General features: G+C 41.1%; 1 pseudogene; it reads right to left on the reverse strand.

Moving 5' to 3' along the window:
• Positions 1-2874: 2874 nt before the first annotated feature.
• Positions 2875-3781, reverse strand: LOC146380717 (zinc finger BED domain-containing protein 4-like; annotated as a pseudogene).
• Positions 3782-21227: the final 17446 nt, after the last annotated feature.

A 21227-nucleotide genomic window follows, 5' to 3' on the forward strand; every position in this document is an offset into this window, starting at 1 on the left:
AAACATGAAGATGAAACCAGGAGATGTCCTTACTGAATCATCAGAGCTGTGATGGAGAAACAGGTTTACCTTTTAGTTAACATGAATGAGTTGAAGGGAAGTTATGAACTGTTTCTGAGAGACAAATAACACCAGGATCCTTTTCTAAGTAGCTGACAGCTGGTAACTGTGCAGGGGCGGGTCTAGCAAAGTGTTGCCAGGGGTCCATGTAGGGCATTAAAAGGGAGAGGTGGGCACAAGGAAATACTTTCTTATTCTCATTTAAAATGTCTCACTTTTAAAAAAATAATTATCTGAGTCTTGCAACAAACAATTGATAGATTGATACATATATACCATCAGAACAGTGTACATCACTGTCACAAGAGTGTTTATTTTCATTCAAAGGCTTTATGATTTTTCCTATAATGGTGGGCCGGTCTCTAGTCAAAATGCCCGGGACGATTTTTTTGTCCCAGTCCAGCTCTGTATGCAGCTGATCTGCAGTCTGGTGTTACCTACATCTTCCTATTCAGAAGGCAGAATTTCCGAGTTCTGAGTACAATCGAAAGCACCACGACTGCAGTTTTTGTGTTGGATGTAAAAAGCAGGCTAGGATAGAATCAGGTGTGGGATTTCTCTCGTGGAAATGTGCACATTATTTTTTCCTTTCTATTGGTAGGTGGCACAGTGCACTTGTGGCAAGTAAGCAAGCAAGCTAGAAGACTGGCAATCTTGCTGGGTATCCAGTTACGGAAGCAACACATTAACAAGAGAATTCTGAGTAAAACCAAAGTTACTTTCCCTAGTAACTAGTTACTCTGAAAGTAATGAGTAACTTGAAGTAAGTGAGTTACTTTTGATAGAAGTAACTAGTAATGTAACTAAGTTACTAATTTAAAGTAACTTACCCAACACTGGTGATCTTGCAGGAGCGAACCAATTTAAAAGATCAGAAAGGTATGAGGGTGCTAACACATGCAACGCCTTAAAAACACATAATAAAATCTTAAAATGAATTCAAAACCTAACTCGCAGCCAGTGTAAGGATGCCAGTATGGGAGACTCGGTTGCATAAGATAAGATAACCTTTAGTAGTCCCGAGCGTGGGAAATTTGTTTTGTTACAGCAGTAGACAGTGCAAATGTATAAAAGGCTCTGGGATTTTATGTCTATGTTCTGCAATATTGTGTGGCAATAAAACAGCTGGCGGTGACAATCCAGCAAATTGGAAGCCTGTTGTCCTCCTGTATCCTGACCGATACACCATCTTGTTAGCTGCTGAACCTAAAAGAACTAGCCCTCACCAAGTACTCCTCAACAGCAAAGTTGCATAGAAAATTTTGAGAAAAAACACTGGAGTAATATATCCATAAGATACTGTACACCAGGGGTTGGCAACCCTAGGCACGCGTGCCACAGTTGGCACGCGAAGGGTTAACTGATGGCACGACCATAGCTGGACTGGCCATCGGGCATACCAGGCATTTGCTCGGTGGCCCGATTATTTGTTTTTGTTTTGTTTTTTTTGTAACGGTATAAACAATGAAAGGTGGTGGATTGGCCAGATGCTGGCCAGTGTGTAAAAATAACTCAGTTGTTTGGTAGTGGCATCGCGGAGCTTCCACTGATTCAATAAAATTAACAAGTGGTGGAGGCCAGCAGGTGGATGAGGGAGAGGGGAGGCAGGAGGAGAGACCCGAGGCGGCCACCAGTCCAAGTGTCAGGTGAACTGAACTTCAGGTAAGAAGTTATGACCTGCAGTCTATCTGGGTCAGATATAAACCAAGTTTAGGTGGAGTTTATTTTCGTTGTGCTGACTTTTTACAGTCAGTTACAATAGCTCGTACTGCGTACTAGCTAGCATGACGGAGTTTCTATACAGCTGGGTGGGTGCTTTGATGTTACTGATGTTGAACTTTTTTACTGAACATTTTATTCATAAGGTTAGTTAGTAGAGTTGCCAACCGTCCCGTAAAAAGATGGAATCGTCCCGCATTCAGAGAAATTATTACGTGTTTCGTGTTGAGGTGAAAAGGAACAGTTTGTCCCGGACTTCAGCTACAATGAAAAAGACACAAAGCTGGAGTTATTCTGTCTTTACGCTGCACAGCTGCCTCTTCTCTCATTCTCCTCCCTCCCTCTCCTGTTGCTACTTTAATCATGAAACTGATCAATGATCAGCTGATCGGCTATCCTCTCTTGTTTGTTTATCGCACACTTTGCGCCAGAAAGAGGAAACCAATCGCGCTAAACAACAGCAGCACCTTTAAGCTTGATCAGCTGTTGTTAGAATTTATTTAATATTAATTTCTAGTATCAGCTGATGTTTGCTGGAGCCACAGCTGTAAAAGCTGCTGGTCATGATATCGGTTTGGATATCTGGTGAGAGGGAAACATGAAGATGAAACCAGGAGATGTCCTTACTGAATCATCAGAGCTGAACAGGTGATGGAGAAACGGGTAGGGATGCACCGATACCACTTTTTTGGAAAACGAGTATGAGTACGAGTACTTGCATTTCAGTACTCGCTGAACTGGACATGATTTAAATTTACAGGTAACAGCGTTAGTCCTATAATTTAACAAAAAAACAAGGGACTGGTTTGGAATTAAGAATATTTATTTAAAATGAAAAGCATGTTGTATGCAACATATTACAGAATAAATAATTATGAAAAATTTAAACAGTGACAGTGCAACTCAAGTATTTTTTTCAGTTTGTTGTAAACTGCCGCTTTGAACAACAGAAGGGGCATTAATAAACACCTTTGCTATTTAGTGCACAATATTTGAATAAACTAACAACATCCACCAACATAAAACTGTGGCAGTCAGTGCAACTGAGGTAGGTATTAACATCGAGTCTAAGATGACTCACTTAATGAAGCCTATTTAGAAAAAGTGAGTGGCAGGTTTTTTTTTTAAAGAAAAGTAGCTTTTCTGCATTACCAGCAGTCAGCCTGTTTCTGTTTTCATCTATAATGTGTGACACTGAGCTAAAAAGCCTTTCACTTTCCACACTGCTACATGGGGCTGAGAGGTATTTACGGGCCATTTTAGCCAAAGTGGGGAACCTGATTTTGTTGACACCCCAGTACTTCAGAGGACTGTCTTCACAAGGGCTCGGGGCCTCTCCGAGGTATGTGTCGAGCTCAATGGCAGCACCTGCTGCCAGCGGCTGTGCTGCCTGGGGCTGCTCCTTAGCAATTTCGTCAAATACAGTGTCCAGACTGCTGCTAGTGCTGGCCTGGGCCTTGAGGAACAGTTTAGTAGGAGGTTCTGCAGCTTCTGCCCGACTCCCCTCTGCCTCAGCTCTGGACATCATCTGCAGCTCCTGCTTCAGGTGCAGCTTGGTCTCCGGAGCAGTGTTGTTGGAGAAGAAGCGATCTTTATACCTGCACAAAATTCATAAATGTATTAATATGTGGAGAAATAGGACTGATTTTAGTGTCCCCTAAACATTGTGACAAATGCCAGCCATTTGACTTTCTGGTAGTAATAAGGGAAATGTATTTCATATTATATATTGCATACATTTGTATTTGTGTATTTTAGTTACAAATATATAATATTTCAGATGGAAAATAATCTTACATTTAGTACTGTAGTTTATCATTGAATACCTATAGCACACAGACTTTACCTTGGGTCAAGTATGGTGGAGATGAAGTACAGTGGGTTGGTCTCGATGTCACTGAAGCGCTTCTTGACAGCTGCCAGTAAGGTTGCTTTCATTGTGTTGACGCCGTGGTCCTCGTCTGTTTCTCTGTTTAGAAGTCTCACTAGCACAGTCACAGCTGGGATGACATCAGAGGCTAGTGCGTCGTAGCTGCTCACCTATTTAGTTTTAGTTCCTCAAAGGGGGCAAGGATGGCAACAGTCGTCTCCATAAGAGCCCATTGGTGAGCGGTGAGATAGTCAGGGAGTTCGTGCTCGGACACATACACGCCCAGCACTTGCTTTTGCTCAATGAGGGACTGGAGCATGTAATACGTGCTGTTCCAGCACGTCTGTACGTCCTGCTGCAGTCTCTTTATTGGCTGGTTGAGCTGTCCCTGAATGTCCTCGAGGCGGGAGTAGGCTAAGGCGGAATGTTTAAAATGCCCAACTATTTTCCGTCCCACTGCTATAGCATCAGCTATGCTCCTCTGTGCTAATAAACATGGGTAAATAAGCGTGGGTAAACTCTTTGTACTCGTTGTCGTGTTGGGATTTTAGGTGCTTGATTAAATTGCTTGTGTTAAATGCGCTACCTTTAGAGCCTCCTCTGGACAATTTCGCTGAGCACAATTTGCAGTCCGCCTTTGTTTTCGGGTCTTCATTCACTTTGAAATAGTTCCACACAGCTGATATGTCTCGCCTCGCTTTCTCCCCGCTCTGAGCTGCAGCCGGGGCCTGGGGGCGGGCACTCGGCGCCTGTGATCAGTGTTGGGTAAGTTACTTTAAATTAGTAACTTAGTTACATTACTAGTTACTTCTATCAAAAGTAACTCAGTTACTTCAAGTTACTCGTTACTTTCAGAGTAACTAGTTACTAGGGAAAGTAACTTTGGTTTTACTCAGAATTCTCTTGTTAATGTGTTGCTTCCGTAACCCAGCAAGATTGCCAGTCTTCTAGCTTGCTTACTTGCCACAAGTGCACTGTGCCACCTACCAATAGAAAGGAAAAAATAATGTGCACATTTCCACAAGAGAAATCCCACACCTGATTCTATCCTAGCCTGCTTTTTACATCCAACACAAAAACTGCAGTCGTGGTGCTTTCGATTGTACTCAGAACTCGGAAATTCTGCCTTCTGAATAGGAAGATGTAGGTAACACCAGACTGCAGATCAGCTGCATACAGAGCTGGACTGGGACAAAAAAATCGTCCCGGGCATTTTGACTAGAGACCGGCCCACCATTATAGGAAAAATCATAAAGCCTTTGAATGAAAATAAACACTCTTGTGACAGTGATGTACACTGTTCTGATGGTATATATGCATTAATCTATCAATTGTTTGTTGTAAGACTCAGATAATTATTTTTTTTTAAAAGTGAGACATTTTAAATGAGAATAAGAGGGTATTTCCTTGTGCCCCCCTCTCCCTTTTGATGCCCTACATGGACCCCTGGCAACACTTTACTAGACCCGCCCCTGCACAGTTACCAGCTGTCAGCTACTTAGAAAAGGATCCTGGTGTTATTTGTCTCTCAGAAACAGTTCATAACTTCCCTTCAACTCATTCATGTTAACTAAAAGGTAAACCTGTTTCTCCATCACAGCTCTGATGATTCAGTAAGGACATCTCCTGGTTTCATCTTCATGTTTCCCTCTCACCAGATAACCAAACCGATATCATGACCAGCAGGTTTACAGCTGTGGCTCCAGCCAACATCAGCTGATACTAGAAATTAATATTAAATAAATTCTAACAACAGCTGATCAAGCTTAAAGGTGCTGCTGTTGTTTAACGCGACATCCGCTGGTTTCCTCTTTCTGGCGCAAAGTGGGCGATAAATAAACAAGAGAGAAAAGCCAATTAGCTGATCACTGATCAGTTTCATGATTGAAGTAGAATCATGAGAGGGAGGGGAGAGAATGAGAGAAGAAGAGGCAGCCGTGCAGCAAAGACAGAATAACTCCAGCTTTGTGTCTTTTTCATTGTAGCTGAAGTCCGGGACAAACTGTTCCTTTTCACCTCAATACGAAACGCGTAATATTTTCTCTGAATACGAGACGATTCCGTTTTTTACGGGACAGTTGGCAACTCTAATAACTAACCTTATGAACAAAATAAAGTTCAACATCAGTAACATAGCACCCACCCAGCTGTATAGAAACTCCGTCATGCTAGCTAGCACGCAGTACGAAAAAGTCAGCATAACGAAAATAAACTCCACCTAAACTTGGTTCATATCTGACCCAGATGGACTGCAGGTTATAACTTCTTACCTGAAGTTCAGTTCACCTGACACTCTCGGACCAGCGGCCGCTTCGGGTGTCTCCTCTTGCCTCCCTTTTCCTTCATCCACCTGCTGGCCTCCACCACTTGCTAATGTTATTGAATCTGTGGAAGCTCCGCGATAGCCACCACACGAAGTAACGAATAACGAGCCTATTTAAATCCCAGTAACGAGTAACGCGTTCCCGGTTTTGGCATAATAACTAGTTACCGTGCTCGTTACCACAATAATAACGTAGTTACTGTAACGCGTTACTTAATAACGCGTTAGTCCCAACACTGCCTGTGATTAACCCCTTACATGCCCTCAAACATAGACAGGTCTCAGACTGTGGTATCGGTTCCCCGGTATCGGGGGACTTTTAACGAGTACGAGTACTTCAGAAAATGTGGTATCGAGGCCGATACCAGATACCGGTATCGGTATCGGTGCATCCCTAGAAACAGGTTTACCTTTTAGGTGACATGAATGAGTTGAAGGGAAGTTATGAACCGTTTCTGAGAGACAAATAATACCAGGATCATTTTCTAAGTAGCTGACAGCTGGTAACTGTGCAGGGGCGGGTCTAGCAAAGTTTTGCCAGGGGGGCCAGGTAGGGCATTAACAGGGAAAAGAGGGCACAAGGAAATACTTTCTTATTCTCATTTAAAATGTCTGGCTGTTATTAAATAATTATCTGAAGCTTACAACCAAAGTTTTTATCTGATGTAAAATGTATAGAAATCATACATATACCAGCAAGACAGTGTACATCACTGTCACAACAGCGTTTGTTTTCATTCAAAGGCTTTATGGCTTTAATACCTGGTGGGCCGGTCTCTAGTCAAAAAGCCCGGGCTGTTTTTTTGTCCCAGTCCAGCCCTGGGCACGACACGCAGTGAATTAATCTGAGAAGGTGCATCAAAAAATAAATGGCCGCACCAGAGGTGCACATCGCAAATCAGCTCGCATAGACAGATTAGTTGTGCCTCTTCTTAATGATGGTATCTTAGCTACCAGATTCAACTTGTAATTGGCTAAAAATAACTTAGCTTACTGGTGAGAGGGACGTTTTTAGCTTTTCACATTCCGACACTTCAAAAGCTTCAGGAGCTGTCTGCTCAGCGCAGCATCAGCACCACGGAAATACACGGATACATCCGTAGACTCGAGACAGAATTCACAATGTGCTTTTGGGACTTTCAGGTGTATGGACCAATGTTTTATTTTCTTATCAAACCAGAAATCTTTAATGAGCAGCTAGATTTGTCTCACATTAACTGGCTGAGTTAATGCCAGTTAATGCAACATCGAAGCAGCTGGAATCCATAGCTGTCCGTGTTCATGGAGCTTGCATTTTCACCTGCTGGACATCACTACCTGACTAGTTTAACTGTCTTCAGAACATTGCAGAGGCATTATTGACAGTATTTGGCTCTAATATCTGTGTGAGCAGATTTTCTCTCACATGAGTGTCCTCAGGTAGCCGTCTGAATGCTGGACACTGGGAGACCTGTGTCTCTGAGTGGGAGACCAGAGATCACATTAACATGTGTGTCTCTGTATTACAGTTTTTCTCAAATGTTAAAACACAAAAGCCAATCCTGTAACCCAAATGACCAGTAGTCTAAACACATTTACTAAATGTAGCCACCATATTCCAGTACCATAAACACATGTCACATGAAGACACAATTCACAAAACACAACCCTCTGTACTCATAAATCTAAACACATTTTTCCTTGCTAAAACACATGTTGCAAAACAACTCTGCTCATATTCTCAAATGAAAGCCCATGTGATGCAAAATGCTTGCCACAGTCACCAATCTTTGAACACAGGGAACACACCTGGCGTCAGTCACTACACACAACGACTCAAAATTGAAGACACCTGTTGCTAATGATGTGACCCCACCTATAAAAGCATAGTTTGGTGAAGATGCCAAACAATCACAATGGATGAAGGCATTCGAGCGTGCGGAAGGAGAAGAGCTGCAGGCCAAAGAGGAAGAGGGGTTGAGATCAGAGGAGGAAGAGGTGAAAGCCTAAGAAGAAGAGGAGTTCGGAGTCGAGGAGGAAGAGAAGGAGGCCAACAAGAGAGAGGAGAAGGTCCAGGTGGGAGAAGAAGACAACCTCACACCATCATAACAGATGATATGCGAGCAACAGTAATTGATCATGTCATTGGCCATGGCATGACAATGGCTGAAGCGGGACGAAGAGTACATCCAAACCTGAGTAGGTTCACCGTGGCCACCATTATCAAGGCATTTAGACAACACAACAGGTATAGTACGCTATTGCTTTCTTTGTCACACTACAGTTTTACAGGCCTGTGAAAGTGGTCTGTTACTTTACATGTAGTTTTACATATAAATCAGTCAATTGACAACACATGTTTCTTTCTTTAGAGCTGAAAGGATGCCACATAGAGGTGGGAGGGTTGCCATATTCACAGCGGCACAAGAAACCCTCATTGCAGATATGGTCCGTGAGAACAACTGCATTAGACTCCGAGAGATCAGAGACAAAGTCATTGCAGATAATGTAAACTTTGAGAACATTGACGCTGTCAGCGTGTCCACAATAGACCGAGTTCTCCGGCGCCAACAGATGAGGATGAAACAGGTCTACAGGGTTCCCTTTGAGCGCAACTCTGCGCGACACATAGAACAACGTTACGAGTATGTGCAAGTACGTATACATCCATGTCCACAGTACAGTTAGTGGACATACTGTGTTGCTTAGTGGCCTACATTACTTCTGGACAATACTGTGCTACCTGATTGACCGTTCTGAACACCTGTACGTTTTTCCATGTTCACAGAGGATAATGCAGTTGGACGCGATGGCCAGACCCCATGAGTACCTCTTCCTGGATGAGGCTGGCTTCAACCTCCAGAAACGAAGGCGAAGAGGCCGTAACATCATTGGCCAAAGAGCCATCACTGAGGTTCCTGGCCAACGGGGGGGTAATATTACTCTTTGTGCAGCTATGGGTACGGAGGGGCTTGTCCACCGGCATGCTGTCCTTGGGTCTTACAACACCCAACGTCTCCTCACCTTCCTAGAGGAGCTAAAAGACATCCTCCTGGACCGTCAACAACACCATCCTAGGCTAGCACATCACATGTATGTGATCATTTGGGACAACGTCCGCTTCCACAAAACACACCAAATCAGAGAGTGGTTCACCACCAACAGTGACCACTTTTTAAACGTCTGTCTGCCACCCTACTCCCCTTTCCTGAACCCTATAGAGGAGTTCTTCTCATCATGGAGATGGAAGGTGTATGACAGACAGCCATACACAAGAGAGAACCTCGTACGGGCAATGGAGCTGGCCTGTGCTGACATCCCAGTGGAGGCCTTCCAGGGATGGATTCGCCATTCCAGGGCGTTTTTCCCGCGGTGCCTAGCAAGGGACAATATAGCCTGTGATGTGGATGAGGTGATGTGGCCCAATGCAGCTCGGCGACATGATGCCGCACAGTGACTGTGTGTAATACTGTAAAAAGACCGTGTAGACAATAAAAAAGACTTCACACCCTGATCATGTTTCCGAGAGTACTGTTGTGTGCGATAGATTCTGTTTTTGCATTGAGTTGTGTTACAGTAGTGTACGTACATGCAGGATGTTTTTATAGATTTAGTCTTCATGTGAAACTCTCAAATCTAAATGCCTAATCCTCTGCAGGGTTCTATGACGATCCGTTACTGTACAGTTTATAAAAATATGCATTGGCAGTTATGAACCAAAGAACCTTCTCACAAATTGAGCATTGTGTTTTCAATTGTTTTGCTGTAGTGTGTAATGCTGTGTATAGTGTTTACAGTTTTGACAGCTTCGAGCTGCTCTCTTGGTGTGGGAGTTTGAGTTTTGCAGTGGGAAGGTGTGGTTGTGTTTATGTAGCTTTAGAGAAGGGTGTTGTGTTTGGACATTGGGGGACCTGGTGGTAACGTTTGTGACATGTGTTTTAGCATTTGAGAAAAACTGTAACAAACATGCCATATTGGCCCAGTTTATTTTTCTTATCATTGTTGTGAGGAGACCATAAATAGCATTTGCATTTTCTGTTGTACAGTTCATTTGCTGTTGTGGAGTTCTTGTTATGGATTAAAAAGTGTCCTTTTTTGTTTCAAAATAGCTGATAACTATTCGCTGACAGCTGCCAACATCTGCAAACAAATATAATTCTATAAAGTGCTTCTATATATTGTGTAACTGTTAATATAGAGCGTTATTAAATTTATTGATAATGCAATGATAAGGCACACTGACTTCTGAGGAAATTTTAAATGGCACTCGCCATTAGAAAGGTTGCCTACCCCTGCTGTACACAATAGAATAAAATAAAATACTATATGCAATCGAATAAAATAGAATACAAATTGAAAAAGAATTGAGTATAATACAACGATGCCAGAAAGAGTATTGCACTCATTGTAATCCCTTGTCCAACAGGGATGACAGCTTAGCTACCATTCTCCTGTCACTCACCACCACTACTGGGTCCAGAGCAGCGGTCTCCAGCCTTTTTTGCGCCACGGACCAGTTTATGCCCGACAATATTTTCACGGACCGGCCTTTAAGGTGTCGCGGATAAATACAACAAAATAAAACTAGTACCGGTACCGAAAAAAAGGAAATTTATTCATAACACACGTGAAAAGACCCAGGAAAACCGAGTAAACGATAAAAACGATAACAAAATAACGCTGAAAACCGATAAAAACCCTGAAAACTATTCATTTTACACCTGAGCCTCAACTCTCGCAGCCCGGTACCAAACGACTCACGGACCGGTACCGGTCCGAGGCCCGGGGGTTGGGGACCGCTGGTCCAGAGGGCATCCTAGAACAGAGCTGGCCCTTCTGATCGGCCTGTTCAGTCTCTTCCTGTCTCCGGCACAGATGCTGCTGTCCCAGCAGACCACACCGTAAAAGATGGCTGAGGCCACCACAGAGTCATAGAAGGTCTTCAGGAGTGGGCCCTTCACTCCAAAAGACCTGAGTCTCCACCAGGGCCGTGCAGAGATGTTTAAAGGGGAGGGTGCTCAAAGTTAAAAAGGGGCACATGGAACCAGGTTGAATAACAACAACACACATTCATCAAGAATCTAATATGGGATCGCATCATACTGTATCACTGTTATGAGGTGGCCACAAGGCAAAGCAAATGTAGCCTATGCTTCAAGCACTCTTTTCTTCTAGTAAGTGCCAAAGAAGCCGATACTGTTCTTGTTTTGTATTTTGTTCTTGTTTTTTTTTTCTTCATCTTATATATGGCTGTTCTATTAAGTTCCTTAAATGTTCGAGGCTTAAATGTCAAACGTAAGGCCATGTTTCTATTCTGCAAAGAAATTAAGGCAAACATTTTGTTTTTACAAGAAACGCATTCTAGTAAGGAAGAGGAAACATTTTGGAAACATCAATGGGGAGAAAGTATTCTTTATTCACATGGTACTACTCACTCAGCAGGAGTGATGATTTTATTTAACAAATTTGCAGGGAGAGTTATTGACCATAAAAGCGATGGAATGGGACATTGGATCATGGTGTTGGTAGAAGTCTGTGAACAGAACATTATTCTTATTAACGTGTATGGATACAATAACAGGTCTCTAAATAGAAACATGATGTCAAACTTAAGTAAATTAATTGCAAATTGGAGTAATACATATGGTTCTACCCAGGTAATAACTGGAGGCGATTTTAACCTGGCTCCTAACTCATGGCTTGACAGGCAACCACAGAGAGGGAAACAACCAGAACACGATAGCATTATTTGTGACTTTTGTACAACAACTAATATGATGGATTATTGGAGGATGACAAACCCAAATACGGAGAAATACACTTGGTTTAGTCCAACAAATAAAAACGTATGTTCAAGATTAGATTATTGGCTTGTCTCCCAAACAGTATCATCATATGTTACGAAATGTGAGACCCAATCAACCCCACTTACTGATTGTTGTCTGATAAGTCTCTCATTATCTCTACGTAAACAACAAAGATCTGAAAACATATGGAAATTTAACAATAGTTTATTGCAAAACAAACACTTCTGTACACAAGTTAAAAAACTTAAATTAGAAATTAACAATATGAGGATGACTAATGTCAGTAAATGGGAATGGTTTAAATATAGTGTTAAACAACTAGCTATAGAAACGGGAAAGAAAGTGTCTGCCCTACGCATACGTAAACAGAAAAATCTAATTGAACAAATACATTTATCATGTGGTAAGCCTTGTATGACTGCAGAAGAGTCAGAACACTTACAATCTTTACAACACCAGCTAGATGAGGTGTAGTTGATTAAGGCTAAAGGAGCATATGTAAGGTCTAAAGCCAAGTGGATTGAGCATGAGGAAAAAATTCATCTTATTTCTATAGTCTAGACAAGCGTAGACAAACAAAGAAAAAAAATAACTAAATTGAGTAAGGATGGCGCTATGATAGAGGAACCAAACCAAATTAGTGAGGAAATTAACATATTCTATAGTAATCTGTATAAACCAATAACCGAAAAAGAGAATGCAGACATCTTTTTTAATATGATTAAAGACCAGGTAAAAAAATTGGAAGAGGATGATAAAATATGGTTAAAAGAAGATTTGAATATATCCGAATTAGAAACAGCTCTAAAACAAATGGAAAATGGAAAATCGCCTGGAATTGACGGTCTAACGATTGAATTTTATAAAACCTTTTGGCAAGACATTAAAGATTTGTTATTTAATGGCTTTTTGGATTGTTTAAAAAATGAAGAACTATCCCCAACAATGAAAACAGGATTAATAACCTTATTGCCCAAACCAAACAAAAATTTACAAGTGCTAGACAATTGGAGACCCATAACACTTTTATGTAACGATTACAAATTATTAGCCTTAGTATATGCAAATAGGATTAAGAGCATCTTAAACAAATTAATTGATGAGTGCCAATCAGCGTTTATTAAAGGAAGGCAGATTCATAATAGCATAAGATTAATATTAGATATGATTGACTACCGATCCTTTATTAATTCATAAAGTTTAATATTATTTATTGACTTTTTTTAAAGCATTTGATTCAACAGACCATAATTTTTTATTTAGATCTTTAGAACTTTTTGGATTTGGAAACAAATTTTGCAAAGTGATCAAACTGTTCTACAAGCAGATTTATAGTTATGTTTTGCTCAATCCAGGCATAACACCTAGGATAGACGTATTCCGTGGAATTCGACAGGGTTGCCCAATTTCTCCAAAATTATTTATTCTTTGCACTCAATTAATGGCCTACCTCATTGTGAACCATTCAGACATCGAAGGAATAAATATTTTTGATATTGAACTGAAAATAAGTCAGTTTGCAGATGACACAGTAATACTTTTAAAGGATAAATCAATACTTGAGAAAGCATTGAATGTAATTTCAATTTTTTCTAAAGCTTCAGGCTTGTGTCTGAATCTAAAGAAGTGTGAACTTTTGCCACTTTATGATTGTTTGGACAATAGCATGAGGACGATTCCAGTGAAAAATGAAGTCAAATATCTAGGCATTTATTTAAACAAAGACATCAACACTAGAGAATCAAAAAACCTAAAAGACAAAATTGATGGTATGTCCAAAACACTAAATCATTGGTTAACAAGAGATATTACAATTTTTTCTTTTTTTTTCTTTTTTTTTTCTTTTTTTTTTTTTGTTGTCCCGTTTGGATCTTTAGCCATCAGAATTGTTGTCTTAAGGCCAAGAAAGATGCCAAGCGGATTTATTTTACCAAGTGGATCATCATGGCCTTGCCATATTGGTCCATTTGATTGACCTTTATTATAATTATGTATTTATTTTATTTTCGGTTGCTACAAACAGGACAGACATGACTGGGGGATAGGACAGGGAGAAAGAATGAAAGAAACAGAGGGAGAGAAAGAAAAACAGAGGGGAGAAGAGAGGGTGAGAAAGGGGGGAAGAAGGAAAGAAAAACAAACAAAACACCTGGATCACCTGTATGGAGAAAAAAAACAGAAGAGAAAGCAAAAAAAAAAAAAAAAAAAAAAAAAAAGAGCAACATAATAAAAACAGCACCATCACAATAAACTAGCTAGCAGTAGATAACAGTAGATACTAAATATTAAACGCCATTGTGCAGCACACAAGATAGACAGCGCACAATATGCTTTGAGGCAGCAGCCAAGAAAGGTGTAGTCCACGTCTGTGAACACCCGTGTGTACACCTGTGTGCATACCTGTGTGGATCAGCATGCTTGTATTCCAAAGGTTTCTCCATGTAACGATCTGCTAGGGAGTGTGGGGAGCCATAGCCCCGTCCACCAGGGTATGAAGCAGGTATGGAGGAGATCCAGGCCCCAGATATCCAGAGGCCCCAGAGTACGAGGACCCGAGGAGGACCACCAAAAGGGGGGGAACCGTGCCACCCTCCTGGGAAGAGCCGAGTAGAGCCCCAAACGAGAGGTCACCCAGCAGCTATGGAGCAGAGGCCAGAGGGGGTTGCAGTGGCGTGCCCGCGGGCTCTGCCGGCAGCCAGCTGTGCCAGAGAGGACCGAGCTTCAGGCCCAGAGGCCAGAGGCCTGAGGGCACCCCACCCCCCGGAAGGGGCCCAGCCGGGCCACAGGCACCAGGCCCCGCCAATCGGCCACCAGGAGTGAGCCGGTACATACATGAGCGCCCAGCCCCAGTCGACAAGAACCACCAACACACCAACGTCTGAGGGCATCAGCCACCGGCAGGGAGTGTGGTGAGGGGAGATAGGCCTCTGTACTTAGGAGGGCCTGAGATGTACCCAGAGAGGTTGAGTCTAAGACCCAACCTGACATATAGACACAGACGAACAGGCGCACGCGGACACAAACGTGCATTTCCACCCCCATATGCACAACCAAATACTCGGCACTCACCCAACGTGTAGACAGACACAAATAGACACTGCACAGACAGTCACACTCCCCAAACATACTCTATATCCCAGGTCCAGGTACCCCCGCCCTCAGAGGGGCAAGCCGCACCTAGACCCAGGAGATGTAACCCTTCTCTCTGGGGTGGAGGCAAGCGGACCACCTCCTTATCTGCAGTAGCAGGGCGGCCCCGCATCCCAGACCCCAATCTGACGGCCAGCACGTCCTCCCAGCCCCCCAGCCCTGACAGCTAACAGAACCGGGGTGAGTGAAGACCCCAAAACCTCCCTACACCTGCTCATATGTAGTGTTGCTGTGTGCTGTTCTTAAGTGCATTTAAAACACAGGAGAGCACGTCCCGGACCCACCCAGGGGCAGCCAGGCTACCAGGCCAGTAACCAACGTCCGCCAGCACAGACCCTGCCCCATCTCCGCTGTACGCAGCAACAAGGAAAACACCATCTAAGAGCCACCAGAGCCCCTAACCAGGTCATGGCCACATCCCCCGGGTTAGGCCCTCCAGGGAAAACGTCCCTAGGGACTCCCCAGACGTCCTAAGGCCGTCCCTACCCCCATATCAACCACAATAGCGAAGGCAGGACCAAACCATGACCCCCCACCCCCACTAGGTGATGGAGCCCAAAGGGATTGATCAAATGTGATGGCAGAGGCTGTATCAAGACTAATGTGATCTATTAGATGGTTTTTATATTGGTTAGAATTAAGATTATTTTTATTTTTCCAGTTAATGAGGACCATTTTCTTGGCAATGCATAGGGCCGTAAAAACAACGTGGGCTGTGTTTATTTCTGCAGTGACCTCATCCAAGTTGCCCAGCAAGCATACTAAAGGGGAGGCTGGAATGTTACATTTCAGACACTTTGATAAGTCTTCACATATCTCATGCCAAAACTTCTGAACTGGTGGACAGAACCAAAGAGCGTGGATGTAATTGTCCGGTGTATTTGCTGTGCAGTGTGAGCAGTTGTTGGAAGGCGTATAGCCCATCTTGAACATCCTATGACCAGTATAGTGCACTCTATGTAATATTTTGTATTGTATTAATTGCAAACTGGGATTTCTGATCCATTGAAAGGTTTTTAAGCATATCTGAGACCAAAGGTTTTGGTCTAAGCTGATCGATAAATCTGCTTCCCATTTTCCAATAGGAAGGGATATTGATTCATCTATTTTAGAAAGTGTTCTGTATATTTTAGACAATAATTTGGGGGGTTTTAGACTAAAAAAATTGTACCACACTTGGTGGTGTTTGTAATTCAGCTGCACTGGGATTAAATTTCTTTTTTACTATGGGTTTAATTTGTTGATATTCCAAAAATCGTTTCTTGTTGATCCCATATTGTGTCTGTCAAACGAAATAAAGTCTGTTCCTTCCAATATATGTTCCAAGTATTTAATTCCTTTGCAACTCCAATCTGGAAAGTTTATCATATTATTGTTTTGTAATATGTCCGGATTGTTCCAGATAGGTGTACGTTTGCATGGGATTAACGAAGACTCTGTCATTTTTAGAAACTCCCACCATTCTGTCAGAGAAGAGCTGATGTTGATGCTTTTAAAGCATTCATGTCGTTTGATGTTTGAGCTGATAAATGGTAGGTCTGAAATTTCTAGGTTATTACATAGTGCCTGTTCTACATCTATCCAAGGTTCATCTAAGAGGGTGTGTTTAAACCATCTAGAGATGAACTGAAGCCTGTTGGCTAAAAAATAGTGATTAAAGTTAGGCAGATCTAATCCTCCTTTATCCTTGGTCCTTTGTAGTGTTTTTAAGCTGATACGTGGGGGTTTATCTTTCCAAAGGAATTTAGAAATATACGAGTCTAGAGATCTGAACCAATCTTGTGATGGCTTATTTGGGATCATTGAAAATAAATAGTTTATTTTTGGCAAGACCATCATTTTTATAGCGGCGACCCTTCCCATGAGTGATATGGGTAAAGATTTCCATCTAGCCAGGTCGCCTTCTACTGTCTTTAAAAGTGGGATGTGGTTTAATTTAGTTAATTCTGAAAGCTTAGGAGAGACATTAATACCTAAATATTTTATATTTCCAGATTGCAGTGGGGAAGGAGAAGAATTATGGAAGGAGCAATTAATTGGAAGAACTGTAGATTTTGACCAGTTAATTGAATAATCTGAGACACTTGAGAAAGAATTTATCAATGCAATTACCCCAGAGAGATTGGTTTGTGAATTTTGGAGAAAAAGTAACACATCATCCGCATAAAGGCTGATTTTATGTTCTACATTCTTACATTTTATGCCCTTAATTGTTGTAGCCTGTCTAATTGCTGCTGCTAGTGGCTCAATAAAAATTGCAAACAGTGAAGGGGAGAGTGGGCACCCCTGTCTGGTGCCCCTCAGGAGACAGAAGCTGGAGGATGTTTGGTCATTTGTTCTGACACAAGCTGTTGGGGAGTTATATAATATTTTTAACCAGTTTATGAAAGAGGATCCAAAACCAAATTTGTGTAAAGTTGCAAATAGAAATTTCCAGTTAACTCTGTCAAATGCTTTTTCTGCATCTAAAGAAAATATTATGGTTTCAATGTTTTTACTGCATGAGTAGTCTATTAAATTAAGTAATCTACGTGTATTTGTTGATGAGTGCCTACCTTTTATGAAACCAGTTTGGTCAGGATGAATTAAAAGGGGGGTTATTTTCTCTAATCTCTTTGAGAGAGCTTTGCAGATTATTTTAAGGTCTATATTAATAAGGGATATTGGACGATAGCTTGAAGGAAATACAGGGTCTTTGCCTGGTTTTAGTAAGAGACTGATATTTGCAGAGTTCATATTTGGTGGTAGTCTACCATTTTCTTTGATTTCCTGCAACATCCTGTGAAAAACTGGTGCCAGAATTGTCCAGAATTCTTTGTAAAAATCTGTTGGAAAACCGTCTGGACCTGGAGCCTTATTATTGGGCATACTTATCAGAGCTTCCTGGAGTTCACCTGGCGTCAGTGGCGAATCCAGTGCTATTGCTTGGGTGTCTAATAATTTTGGAAGAGTTATGTTGTCGAGAAATTGATCAATTTCGTTTTTAGATGGGTTTATTTGTGGTGTATATAAAGTTTCATAGAAATCCCTAAAAATTTTATTTATTTTTTTAGGATCATATATTGTATTCCCAGATAAATCTTTAACAGCACATATAGTTGTTTTTTCTTTATTGATTTTTAACTGGTTAGCAAGAAATTGTCCGGATTTGTTACCGTGTTCATAATTTTGCAGGCGAAGTCTTTGTACTAAGAATTTAGTCTTTTTATTAATAATTTCATTTAATTCTAGTTTTGTCTTGCGTATTTTGTTTAATATTTCTTGATCTTGGTGTGACACATAGGCTTTTTCTAAGAATTTGATGTTTTTTTCTAGTTCCTGAATATTTTTGTTTTCTTCTTTCTTCTTATGTGATGAGAAAGAGATTATTTTACCTCTCATCACGGCTTTCCCTGCTTCCCAGAGGACAGATGCTGATGTTCCAGGAATGTCATTAAAGCCTAAATATAGAGTCCATTCTTTTTTAAAGTATTTGATGAACGCTTCGTCTTTGAGCAGTGATGTATTAAATCTCCAGTTTTTACTTGGTGTAGTATTATTCTTCTGTATTAGTGTTAAAGATACAGGAGCATGATCGCTGACAGCTATAGGATGAATCTCAGTGTCTGAAATGTCACTCAGCAGTGAGCTGCTGACTAGAAAATAATCCAGACGAGAGTAGGAGTGATGGACATGCGAGAAGAAAGAATATTCCTTACTGTTGGGGTGAAGGGAGCGCCATGCATCACAAAGACCAAAGTCGCTCATATACTGTTTGATTATATTTGTGGACTGCCAATTACGCTGAGTTCCTGCTGTATTATTGAGCCTATCCATTTCTTCATTTAGTCCCAGGTTGAGGTCTCCCCCAAGAACAATTGTGCAGTCTAGGTGTTCGGAGAGTGTACTAAAAAAAACGTAGAAGAATGAGGGGTCATCAACATTTGGACCATATATACTTACAATACATAGCTTTTGGTTAAGTATAGATAGTTTGACGATTAGGAATCTGCCCTCTGGATCTATAACTGTATCGAGTACTGTGAAATTAATATTTTTATGTATTAGAATTGCTACTCCTCTTTGTCTAGAATTATAACAGGCTGAGAACACATTAGGAAACTCAGGTGTTTTAAGTTTATTCAAACCTGTGACAGGCATGTGGGTCTCTTGTAATAAAACAACGTCTGCCTGTAATTTTTTAAGTTGGTTAAGTATTTTTAACCTTTTTTCCCTAGAGCCAGCTCCATGCACATTCCATGTGACAAATGTTAGCATGCCCATAGTTGTGTGTTTGTGGCTAATGATGTACGCTGTGTGTCTCGCTTAGACGGGTGAGGAAAATGGAAACACATCATTTTTTTGTAAATAAAGAGAAGAAAATGCGCGGCGAGAAGCTCCATAGGTCTGACTATGTGTGTGCATAATAACTAAAATGAGCAAATGTGTGCGTGTGTCCTATATCTGTGTGCGCTGTGTGGCTGTTGTAAATGTGATGCCTTTAAACGCACGTGTGTGCGTGATCGTGCAGAGTGAGCATGTAGAAATAGACAGTGTTGTTTGTGGATGGATAGGGAAACAGGTGATCGACGCAGTGATAGAAAAGAGAAGCAAAGAAACCAAAGAGCAAGGTGAGCGACAAGAGAGAGAGAGGGAAAAAGAAATAGAAACGGAAACATTCCAATTAAGGCATTGGCGGAGAGTGACGTTATACTAAATTAGCAAACTGATATTACATAGTTAAGCAAAAGTTAATACAAGAGAGTGTGAGTGAAGAGAATAGTGTAGCGGATTCTTATCTGGTGTGCAGTCAATACAGCCATGGAGTGGTGCCGGGGTCGCGGTAGAGCTGTCCGTCCACGTAGAGCCGGTCCACGGCGATGACAGCCCGGGAGCCTTTCTGGATAAAACTACGTCGGACTGGGAAGAGGACCCTGCGTCGTTCCAGGATCTCTCTGGGGAGCTGATCATTCACGCTGAAATCCGTTCCTCACAATTTTTGGACGCAATCTATTATCCAAATCAGAGGGCGTCTCAAAGATGGTTTATCCAGCTTACTCATTATACATTACCCCGAAAAGTATTAAAAAGATTAACTCTATAATCTATCAATTCATTTGGCGCAATAAAACACATTACATTAAAAAATCACAACTCGTCAAAGATTACACTAAAGGTGGTATAAAGACAATTGATTTTCAATCAATGGTTGGAGTATTTAAAATAAACTGGATAAAAGCCTTCCTCTTGAAACCTGACTCCATATGGTTCCATATCCCTAAAAATATTTTCAAAAAGGTGGGAGGGTTGGATTTTCTCCTGAAATGTGATTTTGATATATTGAAGTTGCCTGTGAAACTGTCAGAATATCATAAGCAGGTCTTGTCTTATTGGAAGAAGGTTTTTGCCCATAACTTTTCACCACATTGCTCCACCTTGTGGAATAACAGGCCCATTACAATTAATAGGAAGTCATTGTTCATTAAAGAGTGGTATGAAAAAAACATCATCTTTATAACAGATTTACTTGATGAAAAGGGACAGTTTCTCTCAGTGGGTGTTTTTAATGCAAAGTTTAACATTCAGTGTTCCCTTAGAGAATATGACAAGGTTTGTAAGGCGATCCCCTTACCTCTGTTGAGTTTGATACAAGGCTATTTATATTACTCTAAGGGACAAATTAGTTTACCTTCTTTACAGCTAAATCAGATTCCTTTGACTGATTAAAAAATGTAATAATAAAACCATAAACAAAATATTTAAAAATGAATTATTTCCCGATTTTAACAGTAACACAAAATTAAAAGGGAGTAACGTTAAAATAACGAACAAATATACACACTTTTTAAAGTGGCCTACCCCCCCCCCCCCCCAAAGTCAAAGAAATGCAATTTAAAATAATTAATGGATATTACCCAGCAGCTGAAATGCTTAAAAAAAGGTTTGGGTTTGAGGTGGAGCCATGTGGATTTTGTTCACAAAATGAAGAAAGTATTGATCATTTGTTTTTTTTTTCCTGCTCAGTAACGACTGACTTTTGGCAGGATTTGGTAGACTGGTTGAGTGTAAGAATAGATGGGATGACCCCACTGACTCTAACACAAGTTTTATACAATAACTGCATTGAAGATTGAATTAAAATCTTTTTTGTCATCTTTAGAATTACTGAAGGATTCATGTAATGATGCTGCTTTGATATGTGAAAATGGGACCCAGTTTCTATCCTTTTAATAAATGTGTTTTGTTTTAGTGTACCAAGTAAGCCACATGTATGTTAAAGTGTTCACAGAAAGGAAACTGTTAAATGTCATAAGAATGGCCTTCACATATTTATATGGTT

Source organism: Perissodus microlepis, chromosome 9 (genome assembly GCF_051167445.1).
Source record: "Perissodus microlepis isolate ML-2025 ecotype Zambia chromosome 9, ASM5116744v1, whole genome shotgun sequence".
NCBI lineage: Eukaryota > Metazoa > Chordata > Actinopteri > Cichliformes > Cichlidae > Perissodus > Perissodus microlepis.